General features: G+C 39.1%; 1 protein-coding gene across 4 annotated transcripts in view; it reads right to left on the bottom strand.

Annotated features, from left to right (window-relative positions):
- The window catches only part of stx8 (syntaxin 8), a 162676-nt gene that overhangs the window by 96685 nt on the left and 46671 nt on the right, over positions 1 to 19320 (bottom strand). The window lies entirely within an intron of this gene.

Below are 19320 nucleotides of genomic sequence, written 5' to 3'. Positions count from 1 at the left end.
TTCCTCACCTTTACAGCAAGTACTTAAAAACAGCCACGGCCAGCGTTCAATTACACAACAATGAACAGTTCACAAAGAGGCAGAGCACAGTACAAAGTTTTACATTTAACTCTTTAGCCAAGGCTCCTTTTAAAAATAAAACCAGTTTCTTGGTGCTAATAACTCTTCAGTCCCGAGTCTCCCATTAACCACAGCCGCTGTAAAACCACATAACTCTATTGAAACATTAACAAGAAGGATTACCTCCAGTGTCATGTATGATGAATAGCTACTAATGAGTTCCTGCTGTGCAACTGGTCACTTCAATAATATGAAGAGCATCCTCCATCAATAGCTGACATGCAGCAAAATAGCTTTATTCATCCTCTGCAGCCAACAGATTCAGTTCAAGCACGTTTTGCACATTGCATTTTAACTAAGTCAGACAAATTAATTTGGAGCAATGAGAATTTGTTTAGACTGTTGCTTTTTCATTCACCTTCACATTACAGTTGTCCAAAGACAACAACATGGATGACAGGCCTGCTGAGAAGCCTGTTTGCAGAGTCAGGATCATTTGATACGAAGGACACTTTATACAATCTAGACAAACTATTCAAAATCCCTTAATCAACAACAGGACAAAGAATCCTTCTACTCATTTTATGATACCAGGCACAGGTTATTCAATTTGGATACTGGGTGACTGTACGAATCAAAGGTAATTCGTGTAGTTCAGGTGTATAGTTGCACATTTCCTAGAAATGCATTAGTCCATGTCTGCAGGAGTTGCTACAGATTTATCTACTTCTAAATCCTTATCTTTCAAGTTCTTGACCTTGGAATAGTTAGACTAACTTTTATAGTAACTCCAGATATTGTTCGAAATACAGAATCAAAAGTAAAACATTTTAGATCTGAAGAAATATTACCTATCTATATTATGAGAAAGATTGTTCATTCAGTGTCTGTTTTGAGTGATGTCTTGTTTCATACTAACCACATGGCTGTTCAGAAAAATTAGCTGCCTTAAAGCAGACTGTCTTTCCAGCACTGATAACAGCCTTCCTGATTTCATCTTTCCACATCTTTTGTACAGCCAAAGCCACAATCACAATCACAATCAGCAACATGCCGGGCCTGGATCCACAGCAGGAGCCATATGCTCAGATCTGGGACAACCACAAGTGTCTGCGATGACCAGGGTGGATTGCAAGTACCAGCACTCGGAACAGAGCACTAGGTCGGGCCTGCATTAGGCAACAAGCAGAGAACTGAGTTAGGCCTGGATTGGTCAAGGAGGGGAATCTCATACTCGTGTTTGTTGCAGCAGTTCTCTGATGTGCCAATACCAGTTGGGGTTATGGCTCTAGATCCAGCACAATAACAACAGGAAGAACTTCTAGCCCAGAGTAGAGGGGCATCCCAACCCTTTGCACCAAAGGGTTGGGATGCCCCTCTACTCTGTATATTCCTGGCCTACGCCACCCACCTAATTTCCCACTCCTTTCTTCATACCTAGGAAAGGATTATATCATTTCAGAGGGTGGGAGACCTCAGTCTAGTTCCAATACTTTGTGGGGGCTGGGATAAAAAGACAAAAGAGAGAAAACCATACAGAGATACAGAGGAGAAAGGAGAGGGAAGGAAAAACTTGCAAAAGGAGTGAGAAAAAAAGTTGGAGCGATAATAATGTAACATTGCGAGAGACACTGATAGAAAAAGGAAGACAAGCAGAGAGATAGTTACAGAAAAATATTGAGGCAGATTGCTTTTATTTTGTCCATGAATAATACCTTTGGAGATCAATTAGTGTATATTACATGAAAAAGATTGAGTTGCAATAGTTTGTGAGGAAAACAGGTTACTACAAAAATCTCTATGTACAGTGTATTAACAGTCAACAGGTAAAGCACATGAAGATAATAAAGGGTAAGTAACATTGGTTGGAAAAAGGTATTGGTGCGTGTAATGATTTTACAAAAACAAAATTTGAAGGACATGATCTTTTATAATTAGAGTAGCTGATAAATTGTAAAATCTTTTTAAAAGCACAAAACAAAGCTATTGATAAGATAGCTGGACAGATGAAAAATATGCCACGGTTGCTGCCAATACGATACTTCTTACCCTGTGAAAAAACACACATCAAGGGAGATTTTTACATAATAATGCCTTTTCTTTTATGGCTATAATAAAATAGTAAATACAATCTACTTTTTGATTTCACATAAAGTCCTTAAATTTGATTAACATTGCGTGGAGCGATAGTTTTTTGGATGCTTTTGAATAATAGGATGCCATTATACCACAAACACCAGTGTCAGTTACACTGCTGACTGCACCTCACACTGTGCTCAGCACAGATAGAGCTCTCCAAATACATGCTTTTACACATAAGCAGAACTCCACTCTCTAGGCAGCAGCCATCTTTCCATCACCCATGCTGCACAGAAACATCTAAACTAAACATGCATTCCCTAGCAATCACTAATCAAATAATGCACTTCTTGTATTCATAGTCACAACTGCAACAGAATTCTTTATCATTGCTTTGAGAAGATACAACTACGTGGCACATCATCCTAATTTACAGTATCAGCCACAACTTTATTCCAAATTCCTGACCTATCTAGGATATGAAATTGACTAGTAATATTGCATTTCTGTTTATATCTATGCTACGTCACTTATCGGTTATTCAGTTGCACCTACTTGCTGGATCTGGTATTGCTGACTAGTGTTCCATCTGCTATTACAATTTTTATTCTTAAAAAAACCCATCAAAATATAAGTTAAACAACTAGTGACTTATTTCATCCAATTCAGACAGACATAATTATCAGTCTTCTATCATCTGTTTCTGTATGTTGTGTGTACAGCAAAAATTCCCTCAATCTATCCACATGGAAATTGGCAGCCCTGCTAGTAAAAGCATTCTTTCATTTTCAATTAGTTTTTATGGGAAAATCAGTACAATATACACACAGACTAAACCTTAATTTGCCAGGCATTCAGCTGTAGAGCCGCAACATTAACAATTCTCTCAGTATGTGCCCAAAGCAAACTATTCCTTTCAGTTCTGGATCACAGAGTAATATCATCACCAAAAACATGGGATGGGATTGGATTCAACATAACACTGCAGTAAATACGCTATTGCTTTTAACTAATAAATCTATTTCTCCTAGTGTGTTTATCTCCTAGCTGAGGAAGCCAGAAGGTTTCCAACAATTATTATATTCTTAAGTATTCCATTTAAAATACCAACCATTTGGAGTCAAACTTCCAAACTGCATTGAACCACTATGGCACCTACTGGTAAACTGCTGAATTGGAACCATTGTACAATGATAGAGAAGGTAAGAAAACAGGCAGGTGTATCTTATAAATCATAATGAACGGCAGAGCTCAGTTAAGTGTGAAATGTTAAATGTTAATAACCTCTTCCACAATGACATTTATCAAATCTATAAACTTGATAAAATGCTAGTGCAATGCACACTCTGCAACACAGTAACATAAATGGACATCATTCACCACTCTTTCATGATTCTACAGAAATCACTTACCACTACACCATAGAGTCAACTGCTTTTTACAGAAGAGCTTCCTCAAAAATCAACATGAATAGACCAAACCACATCAACTGTAATGGAAAATTCCCAAAACTGCTAGCAACTTAATACCTTTAGGTAGCAAGCTGTTTGCTTTCTAGGTTTAGATGCTATAAACAGTTCAGAAAAGGCTAAGGGACTGATTGATTATCTGGTTCTTCATTTCAAATCCATCAACCAGCATCCCACTCGGTGCAAAATACTCATGAGGCACCACACAACTACGTTCTTAAATGGACATTACGAATGCCTTCAGTTTGTGTTTTTGTAGTAAGAACTTGCTGCTGTTATACTCTGGTCATGTGTACTTATTAATACAAGTACCTGTAATAGAATTCAGCAACAACCAAAATATACGACCAACGAGATACTTTTGAAATCTGGTATAATAGAAGGTCGGAAAATTTTAATTGATAATAAATTTGAAGTCACTGAGAACTTGCAAAAAATGGAACTGACATGTGCTATCAACATGTTCCTCTTGGTGGTTAAAGCAGAACCTGCAGAATGTGAGGCCACAGCAGTATAGAACAAGCCCATGTATGGTTTGATCAATTTAGTTTGTTCTTCTTACATTTTCTACCAGCACAGCCTACTCAACATCCTCCAACAACTGCGAGAGTGGGACACTGTCAATTGCTATCTACTAACCAATCACTGTCAATGCCACTCAACCTTTTGTTGTTTGTGAACATTTAAGCACAGATGATCAGGACAATTTCAGGTAATGTTCAAAGCCATGATTATACATCTCGCCGTATGGCCTCCATAATTAACGTGCAGAGTTTTACTTCTCTATGTCCTCCCATCTCATAGAATTTATTCGGTCTACCCCACTTGTTAATCACCATGCGAAATAAACACTTTTCCAACCATCTTTCAGTCATTACACCCCTACTCTTCCAAAACCACTTAGCCTTGCTACCTCTCTCCCAGTTTTCAAAGGCCTCCTAAAAATCCACCTCTTCAACCATATCTCCTACCCACCACTAAATTCTTTTATTTCCTGCTCAGTGTTCTACTTGCCTCTCTTGTAAAGCACTCTGAAATGTTCTTTACTCTGAGAAGTGTTCTACAAATGTGAGCAATTATCTGGTGTGTTCTGAGTACTCCAGAAGAAAAGGGAAAACATGAATGAAGACTTATAAACTTTTACTTTACAATGACTACCAGTTTGAAAAGTTAACAATTTCAAAAGTTTGTTTTTTTATGAACAGGTTTAAACCTTAATTTCCTTCTGTTCCCCACCACCATCCTTTGTAAGTGCACTGAATGTGTGGTTTAAATAAAACTTAATTTTAGAAAGATTAATGGGACTTAAATAACCCATACATGGAGAGGTAAGCACAACCATTAACCATGATCATTAACTGCCATAAACTGCTATGCATTAATGCAAAACTAGCAGTATAATTTTCTGATCAAACACCCTAGTGTGTGCTGAAGTGAGGTGAGAGACCACTTCTACTGCTCGGGCTTCACAGTGTGTAGTACAGCTCTAGCCTAGTGAAAAGCCATGTTTTGAAAGTGCTCAGGTGCTTCCTTGGATATTTGAAATGTGTACTATAGCATGTATTCTGTAAGAAATGGTGTTCTAAAATGAAATTGCCAAAACAATTACCTTCAAATCATTTTAGTGTCAAGAACATGAAAAATTAACTGAGGAGTTTTGGTTATGTGTAAAAACATGTACGTGGAGGGCTCTCTCCTTGCTGCGTACAGTGAGAGGTGCAGTCAGCAGTGTAAGTCAAGTCTGTATCACACTATACAAACAGCAGTTTGAGACTTGTGCCTGTGGTACAATGCATCCTAATACTCAGAAGCATCCATAAACCTAACAGCTCTGTGCAATGTTCAAAGAAATTTAAGGTATTTTTCTGAAACCAAAAAATAAATTATATTTAACATTTAATCAGACCATCATCTTTTGGGGTTCATTTTTTAAATTAGGAGTTATTGCTGGTTCTCAACATTAGCCATACAGAATACATCTACTTCCAAGTAGGTGTTCATAAAACTCACGGTAAACGTTAACTTGGTAAAGCCACATGTCCTACGTCATAAAAGTGTGATATTTTCTGTCGCAAAGTACTATTTCCATTTTTAAATGCAAATGTGAGACTGTAACTGCAAGAACAATACAAATAAAAACAAATTCACTGCTCCTCCAATGACTTAGTGGGTAAATGTTTAATGTGATACTAAGCCATGCAAGAGCAAAGGTACCAGGTTCAGTTCTTGATCAGTGCTGAGCCAGCTGGTCTCAGCCAGAGTAGCTACAATTGGCCTCAAAATCCCTGGCCGGCAAAAGAAAAAAAGTCAGCCTGGTTTCTAGCCAGGAGCCCATGCTATAAAATACATATTTGTGAACATCAATTGAGAAAAAAATTGGATTTTTTAGTGATGCCCTCAATGGTTGAACAGCCTGCTGATACTATTTAGACTTACACCTGAAGAATGGCCACTGAGGTGAGATACCAAAAGCTGCTGACACTTGTGAAATCATACCACAAACAAAAGTGAGCACCTTCAAGAGAGAAGAAAATTGAGAGGGAAAACAAAATTCACAAACTTATGTTTTAAAACAGTAATGATACTGTCTTAAATTTGACGAACCAACTTCAGGTTTGAGAACAAACATAAACTGCAGAAACTTTACCATTACGTTAACTGACATCATCTCAGCCTCGATTACGGCCTTGTAATTCACGGAGAAGTAGCCATTATCCTCCATACAATGTCTGTATAGACAGTGAATAGAGACCTGACAGATTCCCTAATCTGCTAAATCTGCCCCAGCTTCTTGTCCTAACAGGAATCTCAGCTGGAGCTCTTGACCATCAATCATGAGTTTTCAACAGGTCACAAAAAACTCTTGACAAGCTATTGTTAGCAACAGCTGCAATGAATGTACTACAGATGATCTATCTATATTTAAAAATGTCCTTAACTGCACAAAGAGCTGTAAAAAAAATACAATTTTTTAAAAATATGGTCTCCAAATAATCTTTACAAGCTACTACAGCAGTCCATTCCATAAACATTTCAAACCAACTTCTATGGTCATGGACACCTTTATAGATCTCACTGTGAGCGCGGTATTTATGCAAAAGCTCCTTTTAATGGCATTAAATTCTGTGGTGCTAGATTTACATTTCACTTTTATTAATACACAGAGAAGTTAGTTTTACTTCTCGTATTCTTATAACCTGCACATTGGTATTTCAAACCAAACAAACTTCCCTATAATATTGCACCACTACTAACAAAATCATTTAGCAATTTTGGTTATACATGCCTTTTAAATCACAGTGGGACAAAATGTTAGGGAAACACTCCTATTGAGACGAGTGAGTATTTTGGATAATTATCTGTTTGAGTAAGTGGCTTCCCAATGTATCCTTTGAGCTTAAAGCCTTAATTTTTCTATTCATATAGATACAAGCTGCATGAAAACAAACAATGCATTTATAATTAAACACTTAAGATACAACGTTGTTTAAAGAAGAAAGACTTGCATTAATATAGTGCCTTTCAAAGCCTCAGGAAGTCACAAAGCACTAAAGTATTTTTGAAGTGAAGTCACTGTTGTAGCGTAGGAAACACAACAGCCAACTTGCACACAGCAAGGTCGCACAAACACCAATGTGATAATGACCAGATAATCAGTTTTACTGATGTTGGTTGAGGGATAAATATTGGCCAGGAAACCCGGAAGAATTCCCCTGCTCTTCTTCGAAATAGTGTCATGCGATCTTTTATGACTCATGCAAAAGATGGCACCTCCAACAGTGCAGTATTCCCTCAGTGCTGCACTGAAGTGTCAGTGTGTATTATGTGCTCAAGCCTCTGGAGTAGGACTTGAAGCCACAACCCTCTGGCTCAGAGTTGACAGTGCTACCACTGAGCCACGGCGGACACCAAGAAAACTGTATCTTTATCAATAATGCTAACATTCATACTATACCATCAATATTCAGTCATTATTGTGCATGTAAAATTAAATATGTAGAAAAAAATTGTACCTACTAAATATAACATATTCAAGACTGTGCAACGACAGGCAAAGAACACAGTATTGAAAAGAGTATTGTGCACCTCTTAACAGCTGGTTTAAAGTGGTACTGGCCTCTCAGAGTCAGTATGGCCCAAGGAAATAACAGAAGGATTTCAACCTTCCACTCCAAAAAAAGAGGCTGCATATTTGCTTATCATAATAATGTTAAAAGAGAGTCAAATTCTTTCTGCTTTTGTAGATTGATTTGATCAGGAAAGCTTTTAGTAGATTCAAAAACACTGGAGTAAATTGATTTTACATTCTTATTATATGAGTTGCCAATTTATAAAATGAAATGGGAAAAAAAAAACACGTGAACTTGAAGGAATGCATTTGCATGTATCCCCCTTAGGCCTGATGGTATGTCTTAAGTCTCTGACTTTTCTGCCTTTACCAATTGGAGTCAAGCTTGATTTTCTCCCTTTCCCAGGTCCAATTACTTCTGCATTCTCAGTCTCTTCATTTTAGTAGTTTAAATAGTAAGAGCAAAAAAAAGAGAGAATTACAGATCAAGGCAACAAGTAGAGCGCAATGTCAGCAGTGTTATTTTTTATAAAACACCATTTAAACTAGTAGTAATAACAGTAAGAGAATGACTAAAAATCAAAATTGAAACTTACTGAAAAAGAAAATTAAAAACTTATAAAGCTCTGGGGAAAACAATAAATAAGTAACTTCAAAGTTTATTCAGTAATAAAGGGGTCGATTTTAGCACCCGCTATCGGGTGCGTTCCCAGCAGGGGGGCTCTGAAAATCGGGGATTCCCGGGGCGGGTCAGGAGCCCGGCTCCAACCCGCCCACTTCCGGGTTTCCCACAGACGCGCTGACATGTGCGCGCAGCCCCAGCATGTGGGACTCCCGCAGGCACTTAAAGCCGGCGGGGTGCCACTTCAAGTATTTATTTAGGTATTTCAGGTCGTTTAGAGACCTGATTAACATGATATTTTAGGGGGGGTGGGATTTTGCAAACAACTGGGACTGTTTCCCGTACTGGGGGAAACACTCCCAGTTCAAATGGACGTGTTGCAGCCATCAGCCTGTGGCAGCTGCAAAGGTCCATTTGACAGGTGGCGGGGTGGTGCGGGGGGAGACCCTCACTCATTATTGCAGGAGGCCACTCTGTCACTTTGGACAAAGTTTGGCCTCCACCACCCTCCTCCTAACAATAAAATTCACCAACTTGCACACTTACCCCGGTGTCCAGACACATGTACCTACCTTACGGACCCCTCAGATGTACATCTTCCGGATGGGGGCCGCCGTAGCTGCAGTCATGACCTCTTCGAAGGGCGAACAGCATCACCAGCCTCGCCGTCCACCTCTGACATGTGGAGCTCCACAACACAGTGCTGTGACACATCCACCTACACCCACTCCGCAGTGACACAATGGGTGGCATCAGGTGTGGGTCTTCATTGTGATCCTCAGAAAAGGGCATTATTGCACAAACCAGACAAGATTCGCAACGATGTGGCAGTAGTGGTGCCAATATAATGTGTGATGTGAGTTGGTCAGAAATTAAATATGAGTAAAAACCATGACAAACCCTCAAACACCCTTGTGCATCCCCTTCATGCTCACGACATGTTTGCCTTACGCTGCCTACTGCACATATGTGATGCATGCCCTGTGGCTGTAGCACAGGTAGTGGCAGGTTGAGTGAGGCTGACCGTGAAAGAGATGCATGAGAGGGTGAGTATGAGATAGAGCCATGAGATTGTATGAGGATTGGGTTGAGTGGTAGTGGTGGGATGAGTACTGGCAAGGTGAGTAAGTGCAGGTAAGATGAGGATGAGCTTTGAGTGGGTGTGAGAGGTGATGTGACAGAGTAATGTTGGCAGTGCAGAAGGAGGTGTGGGGTGGGGGCGGTGATGTGGCAGACGGAGTGTAGGGGAATGAGTAAGCGTACTCACTTTGGCTGACCTACTTAGGTCATTGCAGCGCCTCGTGCACTGTATGCAGGTGGGCGATATGTTGATGGTGCAGGTAACCTCCTCTGCCACTTTGAGCCAGGCCTTCTTGGTGGCAGAGGCAGGCCGCTTCTTCCCACCCGCTAGGGGGAAGATCTCTGTCCTCCCCCTCCTCCTCACCCCATCCAATGATACCTGGAGTGAGGCATCATTAAACCTGGGAGCAGCCTTCCCCCTGGGCTGCTCCATGCTGTAATTTTTCCTATTTCTTGCAGCATCAGTCAGTGGAGGACTGCCCCTTTAAATAGAGCTCCTCCAGCTGACAGATCTTACTGCGCATGCGCAGCCCGCCCGACACGCAGCTCAGCAGTGGGGAACCCGGAAGACCAGGTAAGTAGATCCAATCAGCCTGCGATTGCGCGCGGGGCAGACTGATTTCACCGGGCGCGTTACCCACGCGCCCAATAGAACCCCCCCACCCCGCCGCGAACCCGCCGCCCTGGTAATATCGAGCCCAAAATGTTAGAAATACAGCAGGTGGACTTTATATCAGAGATTTTTGAATGAATGTTTTAAACTAGTTATTTAAAAAGTTTACAATATATTGGCTTTATGAGCATGTATGGCATAAGCAGTACTTAGAAGTGTCATCAATAGTTGTACAACAAGGAACTTTTATTCTCTTTTCAAATTGGATTGAGCATGTATTTGAATTAGCCCTGTTCTGGTGCTGAGGGCAGAGTACAAGTTATGTTTAACCTGTTGCTTTGCTTTCATAAACTTCTCTTCACACACAAAAAACTTCCTATTTCTTAATTGAGGAATGTGGGAGGAGCAGATAATAATATGCTCTGCCTCTGCATATGCTGTTCAAGCCAGCCACATGCTTGGTGTGCAGCAGTGATGCAGGTTGTCTTGCCTCCAAATCTCCCTCTTCCTCAAAGGTCCGTTAGGATTAAGAATCACTTGTGACAGGAATCATAAATACAAAAGCCAGATCATCAGTACTCCAACATACTATATCACCAAGACATACATTTCCTAACCTTTTTATTTATATTTGTCTTAAAATGTATAACTAAAAAAAAACGCAAGTATTTTCAATTTCAGCTCACATGACTCTCCTGAATGTTGCAGCCTTTAAATTATTTTGTTTCCCAAAATTGGGAATAATGTACTATCGCATTTACTTATTCTTTAAAAAAAAGATTTTCATAAAATGAATTTAAATGTTTGTGCGCCACATTCCATTACTTTTTCTACTTGGTTAGCTCAAATTACTTCAGCTAAAAGCTATTATATGATTAGATTTTGGTGAGGAATCATGATAAAAGCTTGTAACAGAATTGTACTAAATGCTTGAATTTATATGATGTATAATAGATTCAGGATAAAATTAATTAGCCAACCACATTTTGGAGCAAAAAGCAAAATAAAATACAACTTAGATAAAGACAACAGAATCGTCAATCATTTGAAGAGCAACTTAAAATGACATGGTTAATACATCTCGAGTAAATAAAACATCCTTGACACCATCAGAAGGAAAATGGACTATAATTTTGTTTTTTTTGAAAAATGTGTAAGAAATGGATAATCACTCCTACTTCTAGCATTAGCAATAACAAGACTACGTGCTTGCAGTAACTATATGACATAGTGTGTTTTACCCAGGAAAAAGTTGTTAATTTTATTCAAGTTATTTGTTCTGTGATTTATGAGTTTTATTTTAAAATATTCTTTTCCCAATATTACTGCCAGCTTATCACCCTCACTCTGAAATGTTGTTGATGATACTCCCGATCTGATTGTTCTCATTCAACTATTCACTGCCAGCTTTCACAGCCTGCAGTTTCTCACTAATGGGCTTATGTACATCTACCTAGAAGTATGCAGCTAAGTTTCAAACTCAAGAAATATTGAACGGAATTGAAGACCTGGTGAGACAAAGTGAGTTATCAGGTTTAATAAATTCTGATGAAACACTGTTAATGTTACAGAGATGACAATTTAATATTCAATTTCAGGACATTAACAGACATACAGCCTAACCTACCAATGCTTCATGCCTTGTCTATTTTGACAGAAATACAAGTGGCAAAATTAAATCATTTGCCAGGGTTGGTGAAAATCTCCAAACGTGTTTTCAATTTGTTCAGATGATATGTCATTTACAGGTGCACAAGTCGCAACAGCTATCACTAATCAAATAAAAAAATGACGCCAAAGTTACTTGTTTAACATTGTACATTATATCTGAAGTCCAAGACTACATATCCCTACACATCTACCAAGGTCGGTAAGGAATAAAATTGGAAAAAGCGCAGTAATGTTAAACTCATATAAAAACTTAGTTTGGCTGCAGTTGAAGCTTTGTACACCCCATTATAAGAAGGGTTTGAAAGCAATGGCAAAAGGGCAGCATAAATTCACAAGAATGTTACCAGAGATGAGGATCCAAAGTTAAAGAAAGAAAAGAAAGAACTTGCATTTATAAAGCACCTTTCACAACCTCAGGATGTCCCAAAGCACTTTACATCCAAGGAAATACTTTTTGAAATGAAGTCACTGTTGTAATGCAGGGAAACGCAGCAGCCAATTTGCGCACAGCAAGGTCCCACCAACAGCAATGAGATAATGACCAGATAATCTGTTTGTTAGTGATGTTTGTGGAGGGATAAATATTGGCCAGGACGCTGGAAGAATTCTACTGCTCTTCTTTGAAATAATGCCATGGGATTTTTACATTCACCTGCGAGGGCAGACGGGGCCTCGGTTTAATGTCTCAGCTGAAAGACAGCACCTCCAACAGTGCAGCACTCCCTCAGTACTGCAATGAAGTGTCAGCCTGGATTATGTGCTCAAATATCTGGAGTGGGACTTGAACCCACAACCTACTGACTCAGAGGCAAGAGTGCCACCAATGAGCTAAAGCTGACACCTTATGTTATGAAGAGAAACTTGGGAAATGGGCTTGTTCAATGAAGCTGAGAAGGTTAAACGTTGACCTGGTAGAGGTATTCAAAGATTATGAAGGGTTATGATAGGGTAGTGATAGAGAGAGTACAAATTTAAGATAATTACAAAAAGAATTAAATGGAAGGTTAGAAAAAAAAATCTTTAAATGGTAGAAGATTAGAGTGTGGAATTCTCTACAGCAAACAGTTGTTAAAGCAATAATTTGAAAGGGAATTAGGTAGTCGCTTGAAAAGGAGTATTATTAAAGGGTATTGGGAGCAAGTAGGAGATTGGGATTAGATTAGGTGGCTCATGTGGAGAAAACATCAGCACAGGCTGATATACTATTTCTGTGCTGTAACTTTCTATGATACTATAATTTTTTAAAAATTGAATCAGAATTCAATAAATTGGTACAATTATTGAAAAATGATTTGAATATTCAAAAAGTTTTAGGCTGCAAGTCATCTTCAGTTACATATTTACTTTTGAATGTTGTTCAAAATTCTTGAATCTGTCCAGAAGAACAACCATTTTGAAAATCACTAAATGTATCTGGACCCTCCAACAAGGTTCAGTTTGGGGTAGTAAAAGTCTTCTTGAGCAACTCTGTACTTATCAGACAGTTTTTATCAGTCATATTTTACTGGCTGTCCTCTTGCCTGAATTGATGTCAGAAGGAATGACTATAGCCAAGGTCAGCCGATGAAAAACATTTGGGTATATTTGCTGAAGTGTGAAGTGTGGAGTTAGTCTGCTTGCCTGTCATCAGATGATTGATAGAATGCTCTTCTGCTCTAGTTGAGACTTGAGCTTTCCTTCTAAACATAAACATCTGCTGCCAGAATGAGTGAAACTCAAGCAGTAACCTGCCCTTGTCCAATACAGGAACTAGACTCTTTTGCTCTCTTCTATAGATGTCTGTCCTCTTCACCTCATCAAAGTTTCCGAAGACTTTGACTTATTTATTGCCATAGTCATGCAACTCGCTGCCGTCCTATGACAGATTCCTACGGTCAAGTGTGCTAAAAGCTTCAAAGAGCTTCTAGTTTTAAAAGCAGTTTTAAGTTATATGACTAAGACTAAGACTAAGATAATTCTTCATGGCTTTGTCATGAAAGCTTCCTTGGCCATCCTTCTTATTACTAGTGCCCTTGCAGTGGATATTTGTAAGAAGTCCGGCAAGTTTCAACTAGGCTGCCTTTCTCTTTTTATGCTGAAATGTAACTTGAGCATATGCTGCAGCTTTTTAAAGTTGCTTTTGGGACCAGAAAAAAAAAAATCAGGAATATCCATGGTGTCATGTAGTTTAGTGATCACTGGCACATTCTCAGGAGTCACAGGCTGCACTCTGATCCCCATTGCCTCTGGTTTCCTTTTATGAAAAACATATCTGATTCAAGAGCACTTAAAATGCCACGACGTCACTAAAGCTTCTGTCACATGGCTCTATGTGGCGGCCACCTGGAAACCGATGATTTGATGATTTTAAGAAGCTTATTTCCTACAATTCCCTGTAACTATGCATGTGTCTCTGATGTGCACTGTTGTGAAACAGATTACCAAGAGCTACAAAACAAAACTCTGCCCTTTTCAGAATAGGATACCTTGAGAGGTGGTGCTTGAAGCAGAATGTAAGTTTGCAGTTTCTGTAGTTGATATTCAATGAATATGCTGCATGGTGTCTGATAAGACTTTTCTACTGCACCAGAGATTGCACTGAAACCATATAGGCTAACAATTGAATATTCTCAATCTTGATTTCCTTGGTTAAAGAGGAACTGCTAAGTATATCTCATTACTGCTGTTACTTTGTTATGCTTATAATGTGCCAAGAAAATGCTTTTTGGAGGCATTTTGTGTTCTCATCCACCATAGACTTAGTTGTTCTTGATTATTTTCATGTGTGGATTCAACAATCCCAATGATATGTTATTTCACAACAAATTAAACTAAGAACAGTTCTTCAATAGTCATTAACACGTAGTATAAACTCTCATTACTAGCTACATAAATAAGTGACTTCAAGGTTTGCTTATAAATACACTCTCATTTTCAGCAAATCAATGGGGTCCTGAAAATCCAGAATGCACATCTGTCTATAGTTAATGCAGCATTTATGCAGCAAAGCTGCCAATAATTCTGTGCTTTATGATGTACAATATGATGTTTAGAACACTTCCCTGAAGACAGCTGCCTGGATAATTATGTATAGATAACTGAATATATATATAAATAAAAACCTTACTTTCTGTTGTCAATTTTTCTCATCATAAATTCTGTCGACATTTATAATGGAAACTGCCTAAGTAAATTTGTTACATTATTATGTACACCCCTCCGCCAGTGGTGGCATTGCAGCACTTCAGTTTTATGTCTCCCAGCTACCCAACCTATACTGCAGAGAAACTTCTATGCTCCAACCACTCTCCTTCTCTCTTCCCCAAATTACCATGTTTTGCCATTTAACTATAAATAATAATGTAAAATGAAAATATATCATATAAAAATAAGGACAGAAGGTATGACTTCAAAACAGGGAGTGAATTACACGTGTACCCGGGAGCAATTATCCCCCACCCTCACCTGAAGACTACACTTAGTCTTGACGCACAGTGTGCAATGCCATGGGCGATACATATCTAAATAGTAAATACATATCAGTCGATCTACTGTGGCATTGCACATGGTAAGTCAGAGAATATGCCCACTCTCTTATCCCTTCGTGTTGCTGTTTCTCCATCTCTCCTTTTCTGTTCTCTTCTGCTTCCCTTACTTTAACTCTTGGTTCCCCTTTGGCTCTTTTTTTTTAGGGTGGGAGGCATGGCATGATCTGGCGGGGAAAGGAGCAACCAACAGCTGCAAGCACATTTGGGATGAAGTTGCGGGGAATATATGGCCCTCGGAAACTCCCTTCCCATCTCCTCCCCTAATCACTCGTGCTTCCTCCCACCCCCTCACTCCCACTCCTTCACTTTTTCCAATCACTCTTCCCCTTCCTGTCACCCCCTCACTCCGATCACTACCCCTACCTTTTTTCCTCCGAACTACATCCGCAACCACCATATCCTCCTCCGCTGTCACTTACCTCACCCTTAGCCATCCTTCCACTCCGAACTCTCACTCTCTCCCCCCAAAGATGGGTGGGTGCCAGAGGCCCTTTCATGCTCTACCTGTTTCCCTCTTCCCCCTTCCTTCCTTTGTTTCCCTCAATTAAGCTTTCAAAATTCAACTTAGTTGTGGTTTAAAAAAAAATCAAATTAGAATGAGGCGAGACACTATCTGTCCACCTATTTATATGTGTTTCTTCCTGTCTGTCTCACAGACATAAAGAATTAGCAATTATTTTTTACAACTGTTAGCAAAACACTTTTGCTTTTGAAAACTGAACTAACATGAAGTCTCTCTACTCTCTCTTTCTCTGTCTCCCCTTATCATCTCTCTGCTCCCTAAGTTTATTGCACTTTATATAGTTTATATACCATAAAACATATACAAAAGGTGTGGAATCAAAAGTAATTTTTCTTCATTCTCTCATCTCTACATTTTTTTAAAAAGGTCAATATAAATTTTATATCAATAAAGCTTTTGACATATGTCCTCTTGTTTTTCAAAATTACTTTTTAAAATTATTCGTTCATGAGATGTGGGCGTCGCTGCCAAGGCCAGCATTTATTGCCCATCCCTAATTGCCCTTGAGAAGGTGATGGTGAACCGCCTTCTTGAACCACTGCAGTCCGTGTGGTGAAGGTTCTCCCACAGTGCTGTTAGGTAGGGAGTTCCAGGATTTTGACCCAGTGACGATGAAGGAACGGCGATATATTTCCAAGTCGGGATGGTGTGTGACTTGGAGGCGAACATGCAGGCGGTGTTGCTCCCATGTGCCTGCTGCCCTTGTCCTTCTAGGTGGTAGAGGTCGCGGGTTTGGGAGATGCTGTCGAAGCAGCCTTGGTGAGTTGCTGCAGTGCATCCTGTAGACGGTACACACTGCTGCCACGGTGCGCCGGTGGTGAAGGGAGTGAATGTTTAGGGTGGTGGATGGGGTACCGATCAAGCGGGCTGCTTTGTCCTGGATGGTGTTGAGTTTCTTAAGTGTTGTTGGAGCTGCACTCATCCAGGCAAGTGGAAAGTATTCCATCGCACTCCTGACTTGTGCCTTGGAGTTGTTGGAGCTGCACTCATCCAGGCAAGTGGAAAGTATTCCATCGCACTCCTGACTTGTGCCTTGGAGTTGTTGGAGCTGCACTCATCCAGGCAAGTGGAGAGGAGTCCATCACAATCCGGACTTGTGCCTTGTAGATCGTGGAAAGGCTTTGGGGAGTCAGGAGTTGAGTCACTCGCCGCAGAATACCCAGCCTCTGACCTGCTCTTGTAGCCACAATATTTGTATGTAACTTGTCCAGTTAAGTTTCTGGTCAATGGTGACCCCCAGGATATTGATGGTGGGGGATTTGGCGATGGTAATGCCGTTGAATGTCAAGGGGAGGTGGTTAGACTCTCTCTTGTTGGAGATGGTCATTGCCTGGCACTTGTCTGGCATGAATGTTACTTGCCACTTATCAGCCCAAACCTGGATGTTGTCCAGGTCTTACTGCACACGGGCATGGACTGCTTCAATATCTGAGAGGCATATGGGCATGGACTGCTTCATTATCTGAAAATTAGTTGAAAAAAAGCTACTAAGTAGAAAATTATAGAAGCTAAAGAAAAATATTCTATCAGTAGAGTTGAGTGAATGGTACTAATGCACCATAGGAAATTAAGCAACATGCACTGGTCAAACTGCACAATCGAATTTGAGGTCACAGAATCATAGCCCTGGGCAAAAATATAAAGTCCAATCCTAAGCATTTGGGAAATGCTGAAGCCTTTGAGCAAAATCTTTGTTGAATACATTACAACTCAGTGGATACATCTGAATCATATTATTGTGAAATATGTAATTTTTTGAATTTTTAAATTTTGTTTACACTATTATTTTGGACATTTCAGTTAGAGGAAAAAATAACAAATGTAAAAAAAAATTCAGAAAGCGTTTTGTGGAAAACTGATGGCCAGATTGTGCAATCACAGGGCAAGACACTTTCGCCACAAAACTGCAGCTATTATGTGTCTCATAGTGTGACACCTTAAACACTGAAAAGGCCTATCGCATTGCCACCTACAGGACTAACAAGTACTGCGGGTACTTATGCATTTTCAACGAAACACGCGACCAATGTACTGAATTTAATACACAATATAAAAAAAATCAGCTATAGACAAGACATACATGCAGAAAATGTATGTACATGCAGAAAAGCCTCGATGAGAATAGCATAATAGTGCCATCCTGTTCACCCATGTGTATTGCAATATCTGAATTATAGCATCAAATCTCAACATAAACAAGGTACAAACCAAGCGTCCACTGCTCTTGTACTGTAGCTACCAGCCACTGAGAAGGCCTAATTCCTTTTTGAAATGCCTCAGGGATTTGTTCAACATTCATACCTTCATAAATTGCTGCAGGAGAATTACATCATGGATATGTACAGAAATCTGAATTTTAAGTAAGGACTTACAGTACTTAAAGAGATTCATGGATCATCTACACTAAATGTTCTATTAGTCATCCATTTGAGTACTCATGCAAAAGTAAAAAATACAACACTTTGAACATAACCTCGACTGAGATTCAAAACATCTAATCAACTGTACAAGACAAACAACTGGATCTGTTCAAAATGATGCATATAAATAGTTCTCAAGAGTTTAAAAATGTTAAAACTATGCTGTTTCAGTTTGATAAGCAGTGTATATTTAATCTACAAATGACAAATCTACAAACCAAAATCTAATGTAACCATTAACTAACAGGGCTTCTAATTCCCATGCTAAAATAGTCATTGCAACATATTTTACCAACCATGTAATTAAGATGTTAAAATCAATCATATTATAAAAGGTTACACATTTTATGATTCAGTAGTGACACACAGTTGCTAAACCATTTACTATTATATGATTACTGTAAATTACACATTGAACTGACTTCTTTCATTGTGTATGTTGTCTCAATGGGAAACAGCTGTTTGTAAAGCTCATCCCAAATGAATTATTCCTTCTCACTAATGTATTTATATTTGAGACATGTGACAAATCATCAGCATAGTTTATTTGTTCTGATAAATGTTCACAAAAGTAACCAAACTTTACAGTGACCTGACCAAAAGAATGGTTCAAAATGTGTACGACAAAAAATTCCAGCTTCAAATTCAAAGTTCTATAAACACAAGACTTCCTGTGTTCTATTTTATTATGGAAATGGCACCCTAAAATGATGATGCACTCAAGTGTGTGATTAATGCAATCAAAGAAATAGGCAAAATTATGGTTTATAGCCATTCCCCATAGTTCGACAATTCAGCTCCAGGGTTTTTACCTCCCAGGCATTGACAGCTAGCCAAAAAGTTATCCTGTATAAATACACATTTTGGAGCCACACTTTACTAGAAAAGTGAACAATGCTGACAAAACTCACTCTGGCAAAAAGATTAGAGATAAAGGGTTTTGGAAAATCTCTTGAAATAAATAAGTTATCTCTTGGGATAAATGTGAGAATATAATGTCAGTGTAAGCAAAACGTTTTGTACAATATTATCAAAATCTTTGGTACAAACTACTTTCACAAGTATTTCAATGTTCAATGTCTTTCTGTCCTATAGTTTGGGTTCAAATTGAAATTTAAAATGCACTGTGGCAAAATACAAAATATCATTGCTGGCCTTCATATTCTGCAACATCAATTATGCACATA

Source organism: Heptranchias perlo, chromosome 23, assembly GCF_035084215.1.
Source record: "Heptranchias perlo isolate sHepPer1 chromosome 23, sHepPer1.hap1, whole genome shotgun sequence".
NCBI classification, from domain to species: Eukaryota; Metazoa; Chordata; class Chondrichthyes; order Hexanchiformes; family Hexanchidae; genus Heptranchias; species Heptranchias perlo.
The sequence above is the reverse complement of the archived record's forward strand: the minus strand, read 5'-3'. Positions and strand labels throughout refer to the sequence as shown.